General features: G+C 35.7%; 1 pseudogene across 1 annotated transcript in view; it reads left to right on the top strand.

Annotated features, from left to right (window-relative positions):
* Positions 1–19,225, top strand: part of LOC309625806 (hsc70-interacting protein pseudogene) — a 52,519-nt pseudogene extending 33,294 nt beyond the window's left edge. The window contains exon 1 of the transcript in view: positions 1–19,225. This exon is cut by the window's left edge and continues 33,294 nt beyond it. The product of the transcript in view is annotated as a hsc70-interacting protein pseudogene (transcript).

Below are 19,225 nucleotides of genomic sequence, written 5' to 3'. Positions count from 1 at the left end.
AGAATAATTTAATGCCCCATGCCCACTTGAGGTAGATACAGACAATGATATAGCTATAAATAGTTCTTTAGAACACTGAAAATAACTAAATTTGAACAATAGAAAACACATTTTCTATAATGGAAAACATTTTCTTCTTTGTTTCAACTTATCTATGTGTATACATGTAACTATTTATAACTATATCTTTGAGGTGTACTGCATATTTTAAATTCTCATTATTATCTTTATACAATTTAGGAAAACAGTGTCTATTGACCCTGTGTAATAAACTAGAGAATGCAATGTGTACCCTTGAATGAAAAATTTCTGTTAAAACCTCAAAATATTTACATATTTTTGATAGTTATATATATGAAAAAAATAAATTTGATATCTGGCTAATAATACCTTTCACCAAAGACTTTAGACCTCAGATAACTGGCCCATCGTTCATGAACTCATCCTTCAGTAAGTATTTATTGAGTATCAACTATGGCCATGCACTGATCTAAGTGAGATACAATATTGAATAAAACACAGGCAGGTAGTGAGATTCAGAGACTGCTCCAGTCCTCATTGATCTAAATGTCCTAAAGGACTTAGTTTATCATGCAGCTTTAAAACTAATCATACTCATTCAGCGATTTTCCATGTGTTCTTTTTTTCCTCCCCAACAACACCATTCTAGTACTATCTAGCAAGAGAAAAACAATTAAGTAGGTAAATAATGAAAGACAATTTAAAAGATATTTTGAACCTGGTTTGGGACCTAAATCATCAGTTTAATACATTTAGCCTTTATCCTCTAGCAAATAAGGAAACTTCTTCAGCTGAGTTAAACAAATGTCCTTACTACGTCCACAATGGCTAAGAAAAGGAGGCTCCAACTAGAGTCAGAAAAAATTGTTAGACGTTTACAACATGCAAGATGAATGATGATTAGGGACTGACCTGGGTGATAATGGAAGAGATAAATAGAAAGTAATGGATGTGAAATATCTACTTGCCTCCACCTCCATTCCTTTTAGCTCCCCCGCTCAGCTCTATAAAGCAGGGGACTGACCCTTAGAGGCTCCATTTCCCAGGCTCCTTTGTTCACTGGACTTCTAATTGGGGTAATCCAACAGAAGGCTGAAAATCTTCACTTTTTCACTGGTATCACCAACAGGAGCTGCTTATCTTCTGTGGTTCCAGCATCCTTGGACAGGCTGCGAAGATGCCAGCTTCTGCCTGGGGACTTAGTCCTGGCTGTAACAACCCTGCCTTCTCCTTTTGTCCCCTCAGACTATAGGTAAAAGCAACTTCCTGCTGCTCCTAATCTCTAGGTTCCCTCACTTTTCCCTGGTTGGCTTCTCAGCCTCTTCCATTAGCCATGTAACCAATACCCTGCATTAAATTCCCTCTATTTTTAAAACTTTGAATGATGTCTTTGTTTTTCTGTTTCCTGAATGGACCCTGACACACATACGCAGTGTGTTCAGTGTTTCTGGACTAATATGTTCATGTACTGATGAGGTATCCATTTAACTCTAGGCCATTGTTACATTCTGTCAAAAGCAGCTGCAAATGGATTTTTCTAGTTTGTACATCAACTTTCTTTGATTAAAGCTCTTTTGGCCAAATAACAGAAACTCACTCCTATTAGCTTAATTCACAAAGTTTGTGGGTGAGAGAGTGAGAGTTACTTAATACAAAAACCCGAAGGCAGGAAATAAAGCTAACAACTTGAAACTGTAACATCCTGCATTAGTTTCCTAGGCCTATGGTAACATAGTACCACAAACTAGATGGCTTGAAACACCAGAAATGTATTTTCTCATAGTTCTGGAAGCTAGAAGTCTGAAATTAACTCTGGAGGCTTTGAGGAAGAATCTGTTCCATTCCTCTCTCTTTGTTTCTCATGTTTGCTGGCATTCCAGGGAGTTTCTTGCCATTCCTTGGCTTTTAGACTTATCACTCCAACCTCTGTCTCCATCTTCATATGGCATTCTGCCTTCCTTCTTCTTAAAAAGACAACAGTCATTGGATTAAGGCATACCTAATTAACCTGAGAACATCTGCAAAGACCCTATTTCCAAATAAGGTCACATTCTGGATTCCAGGTGGACATGAATTTGGAGGGGACATTATTCAACATGGTACACACTGGAAACCAAAGTTACATGTGTATTGCAATAAATTTCAGTCACTGAAGGTAATCTGGGAGGGTCTTTTCCATGAACTTTAACAAACACAGTTGTAAAGAAGTACACTTAGTCAACCAGCTGGCATTTACTGAACATTCCAATAGTGTAAGTGTCTACTGAGTATATAAATATATGTTGGATATTAAACATGATCCCTATATTTTATTTTAATTAATTAATTAATTAATTTCAATTTTTATTGTGATAAAACACGTAACACCTTAACATGAGATTTACCCTCTTAACATTTCTCAGTGCACTTTAAAGCTCTTTTAAAAATAAAGTGCACTGAAAAATCCCAGAAAATATTTTTGTAGCAATTGACAAGTAAATTCTAACATTTATATAGAGTTGCAAGAGGCTTAGAATTAACAAAACAATTTTTATAAAGAACAAAGTTAGAAGATTTACTATCTAATTTTAAGATTCATTATAAAATTAGAATAATCAAGGCAGTGTGGTTTTGGCATACAGAACAGAATAGAGTTTAGAATTAGACTGATATATATATTCAATTTATTTTTGATTACATCGCCAAGACAATTTAGTGGGAATAGCAAAATATTTTCAACAAATGGTGCTAGAACAACTGAATAACCATATACAAAATAAACAAAACCGAGCCTCTATTCTTACCTCACACTATATATAAAAACTAACTTGAAATGGTTTGAGGACCTAAGTCTGGAAAACTTCTAGAAGAAATCATAGGGCAAAAATCTCTATGATGTTAAGTTTGACATATATTTCTTCAACACAATGCAAAAAGGACAAACTATAAAAGAAATAAATCACTAATTTGGATTTATTAAAACTGAAAATTTTGCTCTTCAAAAGACACTGGTGTGAAAATGAAAAGGCAAGCCCTTCCTAGGAGAATATATTTGCAAAATATGTCTGTGTAATAAAAGATTAATCTTGTCCCCCAAAAACGTTAGGCCCTGTACTGGGTTAGTAGTGTCCCCTGCACCAAACTGACATCCACTCAAAACCTGTAAATGTTACCATGTTTGGAAATAGGGTTTTTGCAGATATAATCTAGCCAAGAGGAGATCATACTTGATTAAAGTTGTCCTAAATCTAATATTACTGGTGTTCATATAAGAAGAGGGAAATTTGGACACAGAGACACAAACACACAGGACAGAAGGCCATATAAAGACACAGGCAGAGAATGGAGTCATCCACCTACAAGCCAAGGAATATCAGAAATGTCAAGGAATGCCAAGAAATGCCAGAATGCCAAGAAATGACAGAATGTAGAAGAGGAAAAGAAGGAGTTTTCCTTACAGCCTTTGGAGAGAGCATGACTCTGCCAACACCTTGATTTTGAACTTCTAGCCTCCAAAACTAGGAGAATCAATTTCAGTTGTTTTAAGCCACCCAGTTTGTGGTACTTTGTTATAGCAGCCCTAGAAACGAATACATTACTCCTAGATATTTACATAGGAGAAATTAAAGCATATGTTCACACAAAGACTCGTATACAAATGTGCACAGCAGCATTATTTGTAATAGCCCCAAACTGGAAACAACACAAATGTCTATCAACAGGTGAATGGATAAACAAATCATGGTATAACCATACAATGGAATACTACTCAAAAGTAAAAATGAATGAACTATTAATACATGCAACATTGACAAATCTTAAAAATAATTATGCTGAGTGAAAAAAGCCAAAAATAAAAGAGTACATTTTGTAAGTTTCCATTTATATAAAATTCTAGACAATCCAAACTAATCTATCATGATAGAAAACACATCAGTGGTAGCCTAGTGATACACAGGAAGGGTAGAAAGGGATAGGAGGAAATACAAAGAGACATGAAGAAATTTTTGTGGGTAATGGAAAAAGTTCATTATCTTGATTTGAAGTGATGGTTTCATGGCTGTATACATATGTCAAAGCTCATTAAATTATACACTTTAAAATGTGCCATTTATTGTATATCAATTAAACTTCAATAAAGTTAAAAAAATGAATTCAACAGGGATGAATGCCATGAGAAAGAAAACCCTGAGATATCTGGGGATGTGCTGGGAAAATGTCTAATCCGGGTTGATGCTTGGGGGCACAAAAATACTACCTAAAGAAGACATCTTGATTTAACAGTGAAGGAGGAATAAAACTTATCTGGGAAAGTGGAACTTGGTGGGGAGAATTTACTAGCATAAGGAAGCAAAATGTACAAAGACACAGAGGCAGATGACTTTGAAGGTTTGCCACAACATGAAGACTGAAGTAAAGCACATAAGGGGAGAGATGGGGAAGATGAAGTTAAAGACGGAATTAGAAAGGGTATATGAGACCTACACTCCATTTAAACAAGCTTGAAATTTCTCTTGAAAGTTTATGGGGAATTTTGAGGGTTTTTAAACATGACATATGCTCTATTTATGCTACTTCTTTAAAACAGTTTTGAGTAGAGAAATAAGAAAAACAGCTTTCTAGTCGTTGGTAATATAGGCATTTTTGAGAAAAGAAAATTCAAAAAATTCTTTCACCAATTGTAATTTGGTCTTGTTTATTCTTACTGTAGTTCTTTGAAAACATTGTATTGGTTTACAGTAGATTCCATTGCAATCTTGAAGTCATCCTTTCAGTAATATAAACATTAACTAGTATCACATTACAACGAACAAAATTTTTATTTAGAATAGTTTTCTGTAGCCTGATTTTTAGGTTAGAGACATTTTTCTATTTCATTTTAAATCTTAAGTGCCTCATCCAAAATTACAAACTTTATATCTCTTAACCTCAACCTGGAAAAACAAACAAACAAACAAAACCCACTAGAATAATAAAGAAGAATAATGGTTCTTTTAAACCCACTATATTCACACTCCTGCTAAATTTTCCTTTCTACTAGTCTCACCCTATAATAATTAATGTTAATACCTGTTGTATATCTTTCTTCACCCTCAAATATATACAAATACACACACACGTAAAGGATTTTGATACCATTTCCATTTACAAAAATTATATTATACAATAACAAATGAGAATGTACTATGTTGCACAGGAACTCTACTTTCACTGTGGTGACCTAAATGGGAAGGAAATCTAAAAAAGAGGGGATATATGTATATGTATAGCTGATTCATTTTGCTGCACAATAGAAACTAACACAATATTGTAAAGCAACTATACTCCAATAAAAATTAATTTAAAAAATAATAAAATAAAATATATAAATAGCTCATAAAATAATTACATTATACATATATATGCCACTTGTTCTCACTTACCAATACATCATGGACATCTCTCCATGATGTGTGTTTCTACTTCTACAATACAAAAAATACAAAATATATACCTCCTGTTTTATATAAGAATTATATACAGTTCTGACTTTAAAAGGCTTAAAGATTAAACTTCTCCCCAGATTTGGTATTTATCAATTACTTGCAATCCCAGCTAACTCCATCTGGAAAAGTCCAAAGTAAATCTCTATCTTGGATATTGTGAGGATAATGCCACTTCCATCTTGCAATTCTTATTTTATTGGAATGATGAGTTTTCATAAACCTGATGAAATTATTCTTGGTTGTGCTCTTGAGCTCTTTCAGACCATCTCTTCCAAAACTCAAGGAGTTTTATGGTGTCATGTCTTATATGTAAGTCTTTAAGCCATTTTGAGTTTATTTTTGCATATGGTGTGAGGGTGTGTTCTAACTTCATTGATTTACATGTGGCTGTCCAACTTTCCAAACACCACTTGCTGAAGAGACTGTCTTTTCTCCATTGTATATTCTTGCCTCCTTGGTCAAAGATTAATTGACGCTAGGTGTGTAGGTTTATTTCTGGGGTCTCTATTCTGTGGCATTGATCCATATGTCTGTTTTTGTGCCAATACCACACTGTTTTGATTAATATAGCTTTGTAGTATTGTCTGAAGTCTGGGAGAGTTATGCCTCCTGCTTTGTTCTTTTTCCTCAGGATTTCTTTGGCAATTCTGGGTCTTTTATGGTTCCATATAAATTTTAGGATTATTTGTTCTAGTTTGGTAAACAGTGTCATGGGTAATTTGATAGGGATCACATTAAATCTGTAGATTGATTTAGGTAGTAGGGCCATTTTTAACAATAATAATTTTTCCAATCCAAGAGCATGGAATACCTTTCCATTTCTTTAATCATCTTCAACTTCCTTTATTGTTTTATAGTTCTCAGCATATAAGTCATTCACCTCCTTGCTCAGGTTTATTCCTAAGTATTTTTTTTAATGTGATTTTAAAAGAGATTTTTTTTTTTGTTTACATTCTCTTTCTGATATTTCATTGTTAGTGTAAAGAAATGCAGCCTGTTTCTGTGTGTTAATCTTGTATGCTGCTACCTTGCTGAATTTGTTTATCAGTTCTAGTAGTTTTTGTGTGGAGTCTTTAGGGTTTTCTATATATAGTATCATGTCATCTGCATAGAATGACAATTTTACCTCTTCCATTCCAATTTGTATACCTTTTATTTATTTATTTATTTATTTTTGGTCTGATTGCTGTGGCTAGGACTTCCAATACCATGTTGAATAGAAGTGGTGAGAGTGGGCATCCTTGTCTCGTTCCAGATTTTAGTGGGAACGCTTTCAGCTTTTCACCTTTGAGTATTATATTGGCTGTGGAGAAGAGAACAGAGGAAAACATTTTCTGACATAAATCGTAACCAATGTTTTCTTAGGTCAGTCTCCCAAGGCAATAGTAATAAAAGCAAAAATAAATAATTGGGACCTAATGAAACTTACAAGCTTTTGTACAGCAAAGGAAACCATAAACAAAACAAAAAGACAACCTACAGAGTGGGAGAAAATATTTGCAAATGATACGACTGACAAGGGCTTAATTTCCAAAATATACAAACAGCTCATACAACTCAATAAAAAAAAAAAAAAACCCACTTGAAAAATGGGCAGAAGACCTAATAGACATTTCTCCAGAAAAGACATACAGATGGCCAACAGGCACATGAAAAGATTGTCAACATCGCTAATTATTAGAGAAATGCAAATCAAAACTAAAATAAGGTACCACCTCACACTGGTCAGAATGGACATCATTAAAAAGTCTATAAATAACAAATGCTGGAGAGGGTGTGGAGAAAAAGGAATTCTCCTACACTGTTGGTGGGAATGTAAATTGGTGCAGCCACTATGGAAAACAGTATGGAAGTTCCTCAAAAAACTAAAAATAGAATTGCCATATGATCCAGCAATCCCTCTCCCAGGCATAGACCAAGACAAAACTATAATTCAAAAAGATATAGGCACCCCTGTGTTCATAGCAGCACTATTCACAATAGCCAAGACATGGAAACAAATGTCCAACAAAAGATGAATGGATAAAGACATGGTATATATACACAATGGAATATTACTCAGGCATAAAAAAGAATGAAATAATGCCATTTGTAGCAACATGGATGGACCTAGAAATTACCATTCTAAGTCAAGTAAGTCAGATAGAGAAAGACAAATACCATATGATATCATTTATTTGTGGAATCTAAAATATGACACAAATGAACTTACCTACAAAACAGACTCACAGACATAGAGGACAGACTTGTAGTTGCCAAGGGGGTTGGGGAGGATAGATTGGGTGTTTGGGATTAGCAGCTGCAAACTATTATATATAGAATGGATAAAAAACAAGGTCCTACTGTATAGCACAGGGAACTATATTCAATATCCTGTGATAAACCATATTGGAAAAGAATATGAAAAAAATGTATATACATATATATATCTGAATCACTTGGCTGTACAGCAGAAATCAACACACTGTAAGTCACGTATACGTCAATGAAATATTGGGTTGGCCAAAAAGTTCATTCGGGTCTTTCTGTAGGTTGTTAAGGAAAAACCCAAACAAATTTCTTGGCCAACCCAATAAATTGTTTAAAAATTAAAAAAAAAAAAAAGGAGAAAAATCTCTTTAGTTTATATTGTTGCAAACTGCAGGACCTGACTTTTCTCTGTATTACTTGAGTTCCCTATAATGTAAAAGAGCATTTCATGTAGAAAGCTTCCTGGTGCTCTATTAGGATATACACATATAAATTAGTGATGACTGAGGACTGGGCAGAAGGAGAAGCTGAAATGTAGTCCAGTTGCATCTCAGGCTTCAGCCAATCCAATGGGGAGCTCTAAAGTTGAGATGGGCCTTTAAAGTTGTCCCAACTTGAGGCAAGGTAGCTGTGCCTTTTCATCCTTTCATCAGCCAGATATTGGTCATGGGCTGATCCTAGTCACATTTGGCAAGGCAGTTCCTTATAGCTGAGGACAATTCTTATTGAGGCACTGAGCTGTATGTGGTCAAGAGCTATTACCTGTAGCTGGGGGATGGTCTTGAGGAAGGAGTCTAGGAAAAGTATCATAGCATCCATAGTATCCAATAATCAACTGCAGAATGATAAATCATAAACCAAGGTTTATTTTGGTCTTTAGCCAACAAAGTTAGATTGTGCTGGAAAAAAAGCTACTATTTGGCCACAAATATAATAATGAGTGAATATGTGCATGTGTGTAAAAGTGGGTTATAATCCATCTACTAAAATATCCTTCTTAATATAGGCAGGTCATCCAAGCCAGTCTGTATTTAGAGAACCATGTATTCTTATTCAAAACCAGATTTCCAGAGCCATGAGTAATGCTAATGGGACATTACTGCTGAGTAGGAGTAAGTAGAATTCACACAATAATAAATCTTTTATTTTACATGACATTTTTGTTTTGAGATTCTTTTTTTCCTGAATCTGAAAAGCAAGAGAAATAGTTTTCAAAGGAGAAAAGATCTGACCCCACTTCTTTTCTCATTAGAGCTAGGAATCTGTGTCAGCGACGTTCTTCTGGTTCCACGGAAAATTGGAGCACCTTGGGTGACCCAATTAATGGGAGTTTTATTATAAAGGTATACGTTGAAATAAGAAAACAAGTATTTCAGCTATGAGTTGAGGCTTTGCAGAACCCAGGAAAAGCCCAACAATTATGCCTCTTGAGTAAAGTAACTATAGTAACCATGTATAGTAACTAGGTAGTCAGGCCCACCAAAAAGGAAAATAGGAAGTGGTTCATGTTCAAGATTCATTACAGTCTTAGTGAGCACAACCTATTGAAACCTTCAAAATAGGAGTTGGTTTTATAACTGTTGTGATATTCTGTCATTTTGCTGACACAACTCTCCCTCCCTCTTTCTGATTTTTTAAAATATATGTTTCCATTCTGCTCTCATGATCAGTTTGATGAGTCTTCCCCCACCCAACCCTGGGTCTCCATTTTGAATTCCCTAAATTGAGTGATCACCATAGTTTTTGCTTGACTGCTGACTTAGAATCATGAATCCAGATGTACTAATGCAAATTAGATTCTATTATGTCATGTGGCTTTCCTGTTCTAAACAGCTAAGATCAGGCTTATCATAGCATGGTTCAGAGTGTGGCCACATATGCCAACAGAACAATCTGTAGACATTCCATCAGCAGAGGCATATGGTAAGGGTAATTTCAGGGGCAAGAGATAGCAGATACCTAGTGTTATGTGAGTAGAGGAACACTTAATTACAGTTATACATTTGAAAATGAGATTTCTGTACATTAGCCACTGCTTAAATGCATAAATCTGCTCAAATACACATACACACATGCACACATGCCTGAATAGTGTGAATAGGCTTTAAAATTTATTCACCACTTTCAGGAGTTTTGATATAATGATAAGAAATCAATAGGGAGTGAGTACTGAAGGAAAATAATCTGTGCATTATGGAATGGAAATTACAGGATATTTTAATGAGAATAAAGCCATTATTAACAATGACATATTCTCAGAAGAGAGCTAGATACATTGGCAAGATAAAAGATTCTAGTTTGAACTTGAGGAAAGTTTAGTTTTGAGCACCACTTTTAACAAAGATGAACAACAGTAGGTAGACCAGTGAAAGAGAGGGTTTTTATTACAGGGAAATTTAAGAAGCTTAGAAAATAATTGACCTACAGCATATTTGTTCATTATGTGATCTTCTTTAGGAATTTTATAAAACCAACTTTAAGAAAACCATTTTGTGCACTTAATCAATGCAAATAAAAATAAAATTTCATATTCATGTGGGACTAGAGTTTATACAGCTCCTTCATTTGATCTTCATGTAAACACTGAGAGGAAGGCAAGGCAAAGTAAGGAGTCTGTGTTTTCATCTTTAAATCCACTGTTCTTGGCAGTAAGAAAGTGCTCAATAAATTTTTGGTATACTGATGATAAGTAAAGGAGTCTGGGAGAAGGAGAACTTAACAAAGTCACATGAGGGGTGAAGCCAGAAATTAAGCTTATGTTTTCAAACGTGTGCTTTCTACTTTACCACTTTTCCCTATTTTGAAGACTAATAATAATCTATAATTACAATCCATAATGGATTAAAGTGCAATATTAGGGCAAAGTTTAAGCAAGTTTTATATTATAGTACCAGAAAATCAGAGTTGTTCTACATAAATCTCTTTATGAATAAGATATCTGAATTTACCTAAATGACATAGTTCAGTCGAAACTCCCTATAAGTAGTAAAATAACACATGGAAATAAAATGACAGATACAGATGTTAGCTACAGCTTTTTAGTATGCCAAAATCTCATTCCACTTTACATGGCTCTCTAATCCCAACAGAAGTTCTACAACAGAAAAAAAAAAAAAAAAAGGATTCATTATAGGAAGGCCTCAGGGTATAAAAGCAGTGTGGGTTCAAAAACTAACCTTTTTTCAAGTAAAAGAAACATTAAAGGGTTTCCCCGGTGGTGCAGTGGTTAAGAATCCATCTGCCAATGCAGGGGACACGGGTTCGAGCCTTGGTCCCAGAAGATCCCACATGCCGCTGAGCAGCTAAGCCTGTGGGCCACAACTACTGAGCCTGCACGATAGAGCCCGCAAGCCACAACTACCGAATCCCGTGCACCTAGAGCCCATGCTCCACAACAAGAGGAGCCACCGCAATGAGAAACCAGATCACCGCAACGAAGAGTAGCCCCTGCTCACCACAACTGCGCAGCAACAAAGACCCAACGCAGCCAAAAATAAATAAATTGAAAAAAAATTTTATCATATAAAAATATTTCTAAAGGTAAAATTCATTTTCAATTTAAAAAATGCATTTTCAATACGAATTAAATGTTTGTTTGCATTTTTAAATCTCATACTTATGTTATTTTTTTAAAAGTGGATGATATATTATTGTTCCAAGGTTAAAAATTGCAAAAAGCTCATGAAAAGTCTAGGTGGCTTAGGCCTAAATTCCAAGGTAGTGTTTCTTAAAGTGTGGCCCAGATGCCTCTTACACCAGAATCACAAGACCAAAGTCCTTGCTATAATGAATATTACTGGCCCGACCACAAACCTATCAGTTTAGAATCTGAGAATGGGGTGCAGAGATCTGTTATTTTTAACAGTTGATACAGGTGATTCTTATAGACTCTAAATTTGAGACTTATTGACCTTAGAGACTCCTGCTTTATCTGCCCCACATGCTTATTTGAACACATTTTCTGTGCTAGGGCAGGCTATTTGAAAGAGAAAATCAATGAGACTAGAGAGATTCTTACAATGTTACTTGAACACTGTACTTACATATTACCGCAGAAATCACTCCTAACTGTCCTGACCAATGTGTTTTAAGTATACAACAATGATACCCTATTGCTACCAACTGGACATTTCTTAGCATTTATTAATAGCTATTTTTGTAGAAACTATTTTTAGAAAAGCCAACTTCTTTCTCTTTTTAAGAATATCTAAAATATATTTTGAACATATTATACACATTTTAAAACAGTGTCTCACTGAATTTGTTTATTACTTGTAAGCCTATATCAGAAAAAGTAAACATGAGTATTGTTGATACTAAAACAAACTAAATCATATTTATGCATATTATAAATAACTTTGAACTCAATAATATAAATATTAAAAAAACAATTCAGAAGAAAATATATAATTTTCTGAATTGTGTAAAAATAAAGTAGATGATGGAATTTCAAAAACCACTATGGCTACTATGTGATGTAATTAGGGATAAATATAAGCATTATATTTAGATTTATCACATTTTCCACAATGAACACTTAATGCCTTTAAAATAAAATAAAATGATATTTTAAAAAGATCATTTACAGTTCATTTGTGTGCATTAGTAATCAAAGTCCATTTGCTTGATTAAATATATATTATGTATCCATTCAATCAATATTTATTGGGAAGTGCTGAATTCCGGGTTTTATGCTTGGTTCATGGATGGAGTAGTGAATAAGACAGTCACAGTTATAGAGCTTACATTCTAGTGGGAAAATATGGGCAATTAAAGCAAGCAACTATAATTTAGTCTGAAAGGTGACATAAAGTAGGATGTCCAGAAACATAAAACAAAACTCTACTCAAACAGAAGGAATTAGGGAATATTTCTAGGAAGTAAAAGCCACTTAATTGAAAGTCTAACAATTAGCAGATAATAGCCAGGTGAAAATGGAAATGAAGATATCAGTAAGGTGCTTTAGGAACCTAAAATCAATTTAATATAGCTAGTACTGAATGTATATGTCTGTTTATGTGTAAGAGGGCCTGACCATATATGTGTGAATAGGAAGGGGCAAGATGTGAGGCCAGTAATGTCATCAGGGCCTAGATAATGAAGGACCTTGCAAATCATGCTCTTATGTTTGGATTTGGCTATAAGTACAATAAGAATTGATGAACAGGTTTTAAGTTTTTTAGAAAAATGACATAATCAGATTTTTGTTTTTAAGGAGAGGTGCAACTGTGCTGTAAAAATTAGCTGATGAAAACAAGACAGGAGTTAATGAGACTGGTTAGGAAATTGTTCGAATGTCCAGGGGAGAGGTGATGGTGGTTGAGACTAACTAGTAGCAATGAAAATGAAGAATGAGAATGGCAAGACTTGTTAATTATTTGGATTTGAGAATGAAAGAAAATGAGCAATCAAAATTATATCTTTATTTCTGGCTTTGGAAATGCCAGATGTTAATGTTATTTGCAGAGATAAAGAAAATAGAAGAGTCATTTGGTAGGTGGAAGAGTGAAGAGAAGGTGAAAAGTTCAGTTTGGAACATGTTAAGCTGAGATGCCTGTAAGACATTCAAGCAGAAATGTCAAGAAGGTGTTTTGATATATGCATCTGGGCTAGAGCATGGATATGGAGGCACCGTGAGATCAGATGGTTTTTTAAACTGTGTAGATTGATTCAGTCCTCCACGGAATTATGTAGAGCAGCAGCCCCAACCTTTTTGGCACCAGGGACCAGTTTCGTGGAAGACAATTTTTCCATGGATGGGGGTGGGAGATGGTTTAGGGATGATTCAAGCGCATTACATTTATTATGCACATTATTTCTATTACTATTACATTGCAATATATAATGAAATAATTATACAACTCACCATAATGCAGAATCAGTGGGAGTCCTGAGCTTGCTGCAACTAGATGGTCCCATCTGGGGGTGATGGGAGACAGTGACACCCGAAGTGTGTTGCTTATGTTCAGTCTACTCCGTAATCTCGTTTTGGTTGCTGTCACTGCAGAAAACCCTGTTTCACAAAGATAGGATGTTGGAAATGGAAGCAGGCTTTTCAGTGCTTTTCTGGAAATCTCAGGACATTCTGCCTTGCCTTTAATTCAGAACGTATGGGGATTTGAAGTTGTCTCACACATACTTTTAAGGCCACCGTCATTTGTGATCTCAAGCAGTTGATCCTCTTCTAGCATGGACAAAGTCGATTCACCTGGCTTATTCACAAATGGGTCGCGGATCCATTCCTTCCCAGTTCGGGGGTCTTTTGTGGTTGGGAACTAATGCTCAAACTCTTTTGAAAGCTGAGATAGGTGATCATGAACCAGTTGGGAGAAAGAAGGCCCTGGCTCAGTCTCTTTCAAAATCTCTGCTAATGTTTGAAACATGTCAAAAATCCCAGTGTTCACTCGTCGCCCCCATAATTCCAGTTTGGCTTTGAATGCAGCCACTTTATCCCCTGACTTGAACACAGTTGTCATTCTCCCCTGAAGTGACAGATTGAGTTCATTGAGCAAGTTGAATATGTCACACAAGTAAGCAAGTTTTGCGACCCACTGTGTGTCACTGAAATGTGCTGCCAGTGGTGACTGTTTTTCTAAAAGAAATCTCTGGAGCAGCTCTCATAGCTCAGAAACTCTTGCCAGTGATCTACCTTTAGAAAGCCATCTCACTTCCGTGTATAAGAGAAGACGTGTGTGCTCTGCGTCCATCTCCTCACAGAGCTGCGCGAACAGATGTGAATTAAGGGCATGTACTTTAACGTGGTTGATAATTTTAATCACATACTGCAAAACGTTGTTAAGTTCAGGTGACATTTTTCAGCTAGCCAGCATTTCTCTGTGGATGACACAGTGCGTAGACTCACATTCAGAAGCGACCTCTTTGACCTGAGTAGTGAAACCAGAAAGCCATCCAGTTGTGGCAGCTGCTCCGTCCGTGCATATACCGACACAAAATGACCAGTTCAGTTTTCCTGATATGTAATCATTCAAAGACTTGAATAGTTCTGCAGCTGTGGTGTTGGTTGGCAACAAAAGTGCACATAACATATCTTCATGCACATCCTGATGAAAAATATATCACACAAAAACAAGCATTGTTGCCTGTTGTCAACATCGGTAGACTCGCCAACCTGGATTGCATACCACGGTGATTCATTAATACTCTCTAACAATTGTGCCTCAGTAGCCTCTGCTATTTCATCAATTTGTCTAGTTATGGTGCTAGCTGAAAGAGGAACATGTGCCACCTTTTGAACTGCAGCTTCTCCTAAAAGTTCAAGACAAATGTCCTTAGCAGCAGGCAGGATCAACTCTTCACCAATGGTAAAGGGCTTCTTAGCTTTAGCAATGCAGTTAGCCACTAAGAATCATGCTCTCAGTGCAGACACATTTGATGAAGTGGTGGCCTTCAATAATTGCTTCTGTTCTTCGTGTTCACGTTTTTTTTCTTTTGAAAAACTTCAGAGGCTTGTCTTTTAATGTAGGGTGCTTGGTCTCCATGTGGCGAAGCAGTTTTGAAGGTTTCATGGCTTCATTGGTTAGCTGGTCACCACTTGTTATACAAAGCGAGCTTGGAGAATATGAATCACATGGTGCAATGAACCCACAATTTAAGTAGGATTCTTGGTATTTTCCTTTAAATGCAGCTTTCTTTTTGTTGGCAGTCTTAGAGTCTTCTGCTTTCTCATCATTGGGTCTTTCCCCCTTTTCAAAGAAGCTCTCCAGTGACATTTGTTCTTTACTCATTTTGGCTAGGGTTAGCCTGTGGGCTTACCAAAACTGTGACTGAGCAAGTGCACAGTCCAGGAAAGAGGTGCGGATGGCAGTAGTAAATAAAATAATGGGTGGGCCACGTGCGGACTAAAATAAGTGTCAGATTCTGACTTAAAGCCTGCCACCAGATGCAGCTGTACAATTGAAGTACATCAACTCACTTGCCACTATAAAACCTGCCACCAGATTCAGCTTAATTGTCATTTACCACTCACTGATAGGGTTTTGATATGAGTCTGCAAGCAGTTCATTTATTATGGTCTCTGTGCAGTCAAACCTCTCTGCTAATGATAATCTGTATTTGCAGCTGCTCCCCAGCAGAGGAGCCGCTCTCCCTCAGATCATCACCTGAGATCACCACCTCAGCTCTCCCTCAGATCATCAGGCATTAGATTCTCATTAAGGAGCACGCAACCTAGATCCCTTGCATGCGCAGTTCACAGTAGGGTTCACGCTCTTATGAGAATCGTTCCTAGAGAATCTAATGCCTCCTCTGATCTGACAGGAAGCGGAGCTCAGGTGGTAATGTGAGCAATGGGAAGCGGCTGTAAATACAGATGAAGCTTCACTCGCTTGCCCGCCGCTCACCTCCTGCTTTGTGGCCTGGTTCCTAACAGGCCATGGACCAGTACCGGTCTGTGGCCCATGGGTTGGGGACCCCTGATGTAGAGGAGATGGAGAAGGGGGCTGAAGATACAATCTGAGATCCCCAAAACAAGCTCAAAGGAAATGTAAGGGAAACTGAGCAACGATAGAGGTAGGAAATACATTAGACAAGCTTACTGAAGCAGAAAAAAATATTTTAAGAAAGATTAAATACTGCTATAAAGTGAATAAGAATAAGGAAGTAAAGGATCCACTGGTTTTAGTAACAAAGTCATTCCCATAACAAGATCAATTTTACTCCCATGATAGAAAGGGAAGCCGATTGTCCTGGGTCAAGGAAAGAGTGAAAAGTAAGGAAGTGGAAAGAGTGTAAATTACACTTAAAAAGTTCGGCTGTGAAGAAGAGAACTATAAGGCATCAAAGTGTGTATGTGTCTGTGTGCATGTGTCTGATATTTTTTAGAATAGAACTCCTTCAGCTGTTTGAATGCCTAGGAAATGAACCTAAGCATAAAGGCAGAATTTAAAATATAGAAATGAGAAAGACTAGCTAAATTAGACACTATTTGCCTGAAATGTTGAAACCCAATGACTGAAATTAAGCTTAGGGAAAGTAAATTCTTTTACCAAATATATAACATGAGGCTAAATTCAGAGTGACAGTTTTTATACATTCAAAGAGAGAAAAACAATCTTGCTGTCAGAGTTAATATGTATGAAATACTAGTTGTATCTATCACAGCAGCCCTGAAAAGATAGGAGGAGGTAAGTACATGACTAATTTAGGGAATAAAAATGAAAATAAATCTGTCTCCTAAAAATGCTCAGCCATCCATTGACAGGTAATACACTTTATTTCCAGATCAATGATTTATTTAGGGAAAGTGTGAAGATGGTATAATAATTCCTATAAGTTTTAAGATCACTTTTCCCAACTTTCTTGCTACTTATTTTAACTATGTGTAATCTTAAAGTAAAATATGCATCCTTAACCTCACTTCATTCCTCTTCTCCTGATAAAATTTCTTTGGCTGAAGTCCCATAGAATTTTTCGTACTTTCCTTTAGGCTTGTTTATACTGTGGTTTTGCTAATAAATAGTGCATTCACCAACCTACAACACAACAGCCAATTCAAAATAATTTGGATTTCTTCTTAATGTAAAAAAATGTGTATATGGAATTTTAATATGAGGTGAGAAATAAAAGTAACTTGGCAAGCCAGTTATTTCTAAAACTGTGATTGTAAATATGAAAAACAAACTTCAATCAAATGTAATCCTTGGAGTTTTTATTTGGTTTGTTAATTAGTATGCATACTTGAATAATTATATCTACTGTCAAGATATGTTCATTTGATTGTAAGAAGATAACAACTGAAAACATTTTATTATTGTATCAGTGAACAAAAAGAAGTGTTAAAATATGACTAATTATATACTTTTTTCTATAGTAATCTCAGACTCTGCAACCAGACTTTGAGAGAAGAGAAAAATAAGGAAACACTGTCTTAAACAAACTTCCCCAACCTGCTGCAAAACACTAAAATAAATAAAAATAATTAATCCTTTTGGGACTTGGAGTCATATTTTCCAGAAATAATCTCTTTTGAAAGCAGTGGGCACACTACAGCTACCAAAATTAGTGCCAATGAGTTAAATTTCCTCTATGTCTTTTTTCTTAATTATATAATTTATTTTGTCTCTTTCCACTGCCTCTTTAAAAAAATCTTCCTTAAAATGTGTCAACCTGTTTTTTAGCTAAAGACAAGACTTGGAACTAGAAAGGGGATCCTTTTGGTGATTCCTTCCCTGCTCTTTAATAACACTCAGAGAGTAGAAGAGCTATAACTCCATCTTTAGATAGAACTGATCTTCATTTATGTTAAATTACTGTTGTATGTAAAATTTTGGTAAAACTACTAGACTCAGTTTAATGTGGACAGGTGTGTTTTGGGTCCACTGTTTTATCCCAAATACAAATTGTTTAAATAAATGAATTAACTTCATTTATTTAATCCTCATGAAGGTATTAAAAGGTCAGGGTCAATAAACTTTAAAAGACTCAAAGTTAGTAAGTGGCTCAGTTGATACTCAAACCCAGGTCTTCTGAAACTAATTTGTGACCTTTGTCACTATAAAATAGGCACGTTAGCTACTGTTGTGTGGTGTACATATATTATCTCATTTAATTCTGATAATACTCTCTGATGTAAGTTTTATAATTACATTTTCTAATGAGATAATTAATACCCAGAGATGACACAACTCAGCAAGTGATCAACTTGGGAATCACACCAGCTCTTTTGAACTCCAAAAACTACAATTTGGGATGTGTCTGAATGATTTGGTCATTTGGTTCTAAGGTTAAAAAAATCTTGTTATCGGAGCCAACTATCCTATTTACCTTATATTTTACTACATTGATTAATCATATTATATTACCCAATGTTTATTACTAATCTATCAGGTCTAGCCTATGACTGACTTGATTTTGGGGTGAGGGCTCTTAAGTTCTAGAAATATGATAAAGATAAATATGTTAATTTTTAGGACCTTTAATTCTCTATGGCATTTTAAATCTTTTTTTCTTTTTAATTATGAAAATAGTATTGAACTAATAAAATAAACCGGAAAGCAAACATTTTGTTGCTCATTGCTGTAAGAATTGTGTGGCTGTCTTCACAGCTGTTAGCTCCTGACCTCTTAAATTTTGATGTTTTTTCAGCTTTATTTTCTCCCCAGGGGGAAAAAGTATGAGGCAGAAAAGAGACTTTTAAAAAGAGAGGCTCTCTTAGAACATACCAACTAAACAATACCTACATTTGAGCAGAAGCCCCCAAATTAGGTAAATGCCACATTCCTCATCTCCCACCTACAAGGGTCAGGCCCTTTAGAGCCCAGCGCTAGGAGAGTGGATCAGTGTGGGAGTGGACCTGAAAAGTGGCACAATTTCTACTGTCCCTAGCATGTGCGTATTTCTTTGTCCAGGGCAATTACTGGAACTTAAAGAGTGTTGGTGGCACCACATCTACCAGACTCGCTACCCTGACTTCTTCAATCACTACAGCAGTACAATAGAGCTAGGAAAGCTTTACCAAAAAAAAAAAAGAA

Source organism: Balaenoptera borealis (genome assembly GCF_965194805.1).
Source record: "Balaenoptera borealis genome assembly, chromosome: 1".
Taxonomy (NCBI): Eukaryota; Metazoa; Chordata; class Mammalia; order Artiodactyla; family Balaenopteridae; genus Balaenoptera; species Balaenoptera borealis.
Note: the sequence above shows the minus strand (reverse complement) of the source record. Positions and strands in the feature narration are given on the sequence as shown.